The following is a 5272-nucleotide window of genomic DNA, read 5'->3' as shown; positions in this document are numbered from 1 at the left end:
AGCTTTGTACCTATATTTCTGCTGTTATTTTCATTCTTATGGTTCTTAAAACTTCTCCAACTTGAAAATGGCCTCTTCAAAAAGCCACTAAGAGCTAAGCCTATGAGAGACAGCCTGCAGAGTGTGATTTGAGGAGATGCAAGGCCCTCCTTTTTGAGGGCAGAGGCGAAGCAAACCAAATACTGCCCTTTCTTCTTTATTTTAAATTGTCAGGGTTGCTGTCACTTCTCTCAGTGGTTAAGTCACATAGATGATAGCTTTGTTCTAGAAGTCCAAGTTGCATACAGGTAGAGAAGAGAGCTTATGTTAAGGAAATCTGTGATTCCTGGCATTCTCTCCACTTGAAACTAAAGTTTAAGACCTATTTTCTTAAAAAGTTACCAAGAGAAGATTTCCTGAGGAAAGAGACCACAGGACAGAAAGTGAAAATGGGGATAGGATAAAATGAGAGAATCATATGTTTTATTTGTTTTGGAAGTGACAAACATTAAGCATCTACATTATACAGGAGGTAGTCAAGGCTATGGTTTTTCCAGTGGTCGTGTATGGATGTGAGAGTTGGACTATAAAGAAAGCTGAATGCCAAAGAATTGATGCTTTTGAACTGTGGTGCTGGAGAAGACTTGAGAGTCCCTTGGACTGCAAGGAGATCCAACCAATCCATCCTAAAGGAGACCAGTCCTGGGTGTTCATTGGAAGGACTAATGTTGAAGCTGAAACTCCAATACTTTGGCCACCTGATGTGAAGAACTGACTCATTTGAAAAGACCCTGATGCTGGGAAAGATTGAGGGCAGGAGGAGAAGGGGACGACAGAAGATGAGATGGTTGGATGGCATCACTGACTCAATGGACATGAGTTTGAGTAAATTCTGGGAGTTGGTGATGGACAGAGAGGCCTGGCATGCTGTGGTTCATGTGGGGTCGCAAAGAGTTGGACATGACTGAGTGATTGAACTGAATACTAGATACTGAGGGGAGATATGAAAACACTGCAAAACGTGCTTCCGTGGGGCTGGAGATACTGTAGGCTGATATACAGTGGTGAAGCAGGTGACAGTGGCGTGAGGCAGAGGTTAAAGTGCTGCACACAGGCAGGTTGCACTACAGAAGGGCCTCACGGAGGACAGGGGTCAGAGCTTCACAGCTAAGAGGGAAGAAGTTCAGACACTATTATTACATGAGCACAGATGACTTGGACTGTGTATAGTGTCTGATGGAGACAAGAAGGAAACTGATCAGGTTAGAATGAAAGATTTACCTTGGGCAGCTGAAGACAGGAACTGAGACTTACCCCGTGAGCATTAGATAGTCATCATAGATATCTGAATAGAGAAATGACAAAATGAAATGGACATCATAGGAAGAATGAAGTTGGTGGTGGTTTTGAGGTGGGAAGCACTGGAGGAGGAAAGACAGCTCAGGCAACAGCAGAAGTCCAAATGTGCCTAGGATGGTAACAGGAAGAAATGAACAAGATGGGAAGAAAGGATTTTTTTTTTTTAATGCCTGCACATAGGAAATTATTGAGATGGAGGGTGCAAAGAAGACTGTGAGATCTACACCCTAAATGACTCAGCTTGAGAGGGGTTGAGAGTGACCCAGTGTCAGCTAGGTGACTTAGTAAAGAGGAAAACCCCAGATATCAATAAGTATAAACATGGAATCAAGAGATTTTAAAGCTTCAAAGGGCTTCAGAGATCATCTATTCTAGCCCCTTCATCTGATAGGAGGACAGCTGAGGCACAGAGCAGACGTGTCACTCAATCCAGGGCAGTGAGCAAGTGTAGGGAAACCGAGGAGCAAAGGAGGGCCAGTGCAGCAGCCCATGCAGACGGCTGCCCTCCTCTTTTCCCACAGGGCCATCCTGCCGGCTTCACCGTTCATTCTGTCTAGTTCTCGCGACAGTAGCTCTCAAACTCGGGACTGAGGACCAGGGCCCATCTACTGCCAAATTATTAATAGACAAAATAGACTAAGTTTTTCAAAAAGCTAAATTCATTTATTTAAAGAACTAACCTTCACTAAGGGATGACGTCCTTGTTTAACAGTTGGTGTTACAACCCCCTTTCATTTAGGAACTGAGGCACTGATATGCATGGTACAATTTTTCCTATCTTTTTTAGCACTAGCTTTTATATACCGTTAGTCATCATCTCTTTATCCTTCTCTTGCCTTAGGACCGGGCAGAAGCCCTCGGGATAGACACTGGGGCAGAGGTCAGGGGATGTGAAAGTGAAAGTCGCTCGGTCGTGTGGGACTCTCTGCAACCCTGTGACTGTACAGTCCACGGAACTCTCCAGAATTCTGGAGTGGGTAGCCCTTCCCGTCTCCAGGTTTCTTCCAAACCAGGGATTGAACCCAGGTCTCCTGTATTGCGGATGGATTCTTTACCAGCTGAGCCACAAGAGAAGCCCATGAGGGAATATAAGGGATAACTGCTACCGGGCACTTTTACTCCCTGTCCCTTGGCCCTGGAGCAAGGCAAGGCAGTAGTAGCGGGAAATGGACCCCAGTTCTTTGATATGGCTCTGTGATATTTCTTCAACCCTTAGTCATTTGCAAAGTAACCTGCAAAAGCAGCATCTAGCCACTTTTCCATTAGATTGCATTGTCTTTCCCACAAAATCAACCTCACTGTTATGGTCTGTGTGGAGGATCACAGTCCCTCACATAAGTGGACTTGGGTGGGCTGCTCCATCAGGGCTTCGTGACACCTGCCTGAATCCTGCTGGGCTGAGCTTGGTCCCAGGGGAAGCAGAACTTACACGAATCTGGACACCCCAAGAAAAAGAAATGCAAAAAGTCAAAATGGTTGTCTGAGGAGGCCTTGCAAATGACTGATAAAAGAAGCGAAGTGAAAGGCAAAGGAGAAAAGGAAAGATAAACCCATTTGAACGCAGAATTCCAAAGAATAGCAAGAGAGATAAGACTTCCTAAGTGATCAATACAAAGAAATAGAGGAAAACAATAGAATGGGAAAGGCTAGAGATTTCTTCAAGAAAATTAGAGATACCAAGGGAACATTTCATGCAAAGATGGGCACAATAAAGGACAGAAATGATATGGACCTAACAGAATCAGAAGACATTAAGAAGAGGTAGCAAGAATACACAGAAGAACTGTACAAAAAAGATCTTCATGACCCAGATAACCATGATGGTATGATCACTCATCTGGAGCCAAAGTCAAGTGAGCCTTAGGAAGCCTCACTACAAACAAAGCTAGAGGGGGTAATGGGATTCCAGCTGAGCTATTTCCAGTCCTAACAGATGATGCTGTTAAAGTGCTGCACTCAATATGCTGACAAATTAGGAAAATTCATCAGTGGTCACAGGACTAGAAAAGGTCAGTTTTCATTCCAAACCCAAAGAAAGTCAATGCCAGAGAATGTTCAAATTATTGCACAATTGCACTCAACTCACATGCTAGCAAAGTAAGCCTCAAAATTCTCCAAACTAAGTTTCAACAGTATGTGAACCGAGAACTTTCAGATGTTCAAAATCCAGATGTTCAAGCTGGATTTAGAAAAGGCAGAGGAACCAGAGATCATTGCCAAATCTGTTGGATCATTGAAAAAGAAAGAGAATTCCAGAAAAACATCTATTTTTGCTTTATTGACTACACTAAAGCCTTTAACTGTGTGGATCACAACAAACTGTGGAAAATTCTTTAAGAAATGGCAGTACCAGACCACCTTACCTGCCTCCTGAGAAATCTGTATGCAGGTCAAGAGGCAACAAACAGTTAGACCCTGACATGGAACAACAGATTGGGTCCAAATTGGGAAAGGTTGTATATTGTCATCTTTCTTATTTAACCTATCATCATGTGAAATGCTGGGTTGGATGAAGCACAAGCCGGAATCAAGATTGCCAGAAGAAATATCAACAATCTCAGATATGCAGATGACACCACCCTTATGGCAGAAAACAAAGAGGAACTAAAGAGCTTCCTGATGAAAGTGAAACAGGAGAGTGAAAAAGCTGGCTTAAAACTCAACATTTAAAGAACTAAGATCACAGCACCCGGTCCTATCACTTTATGGGAAATAGATGGGGAAACAATGGAAAAAGTCAGAGACTATTTTCTTGGGCTCCAAAATCACTGCAGATGGTGACTGCAGCCATGAAATTAAAAGACGCTTGCTCCCCGGAAGAAAAGCTATGACCAACCTAGACAGCATACTAAAAAGCAAAGACATTACTTTGTCAACAATGGTCTGTAGAGTCAAAGCTATGGCTTTTCCAGTAGTCATTTATAGATGTGAGAGTTCCGCTGAAAAGAAAGCAAAGCGCCAAAGAATTGATGCTTTTGAACTGTGGTGTTGGAAAAGACTCTTGAGAGTCCCTTGTACTGCAAGGAGATCCAACCAGTTCATTCTAAAGGAAATCAGTCCTGAATATTCACTGGAAGGATTGATGCTGAAGCTGAAGTTCCAATACTTTGGTCACCTGATACAAAGAACTGACATTTGAAAAGACCTTGATGCTGGGAAAGATTGAAGGCAGGAGAAGGTGCCGACAGGGGATGAGATGGTTGGATGGCCTCACCAACTCAATGGACATGAGTTTGAGTAAACTCCGGAAGTTAGTCATGTACAGAGAAGCCTTGCGTGCTGCAGTCCACGGGGTCACAGAGTCGGGACACGACTGGGCGACTGAATTGAACTGGGCATTATGTCACACAAGACTAGGGCACATTGGGTCAGTCGGCAGGAAGGCCTGCTCATCAAAGATTCAGTGACAGCTGCCCCATTTTCTAAATATGACCTAAGGGGAAGACTGCTGCACCCAGAATTACGGGATTTGGGTTGCTTATCCTACAATTAAAGTAGTCACTTTAAATTGGGTCTGTTTCCTGAATTCCAAAACTGCGTGCTTAGGATTCCGTTCAAGAATACAGGTTCGACGCATAAATTTTCCTCTGTTCAAAAAAAAAAAAAGAATACAAGCTTCTAAAATCGAACAGGATCTGGTAGACTTGCGGGGCAGAAGTCACGTGGAGCCCAGCTGGAATCCCCTAAGCTGAACCCGCGGAACCCAGAGACTTCTGACTCCTGACCACACCCTCCTGCCACGTCCCTTCCGGGGAGGAGGGCGAGTGACGGTGAGAGCTCAGCGTGCGCGTCCCCGCTGAGCTCAGCGTGCGCGCCCCCGGCTGGCTCCCGCGCGCGTCTCCGCCCGGCTTGCCGCAGATCCCGAGTCTGGGCCGGGTGGGCGGGGCCCAGCGGAGAGCAGCGGAGCGGGCGGGGCGCGCGGAGGGGAGCGGCG

Source organism: Moschus berezovskii, chromosome 10 (assembly GCF_049115385.1).
Source record: "Moschus berezovskii isolate FMDL1 chromosome 10, NW_MosBer_1.0, whole genome shotgun sequence".
Classification (NCBI taxonomy): domain Eukaryota; kingdom Metazoa; phylum Chordata; class Mammalia; order Artiodactyla; family Moschidae; genus Moschus; species Moschus berezovskii.
The sequence above is the reverse complement of the archived record's forward strand: the minus strand, read 5'-3'. Positions refer to the sequence as shown.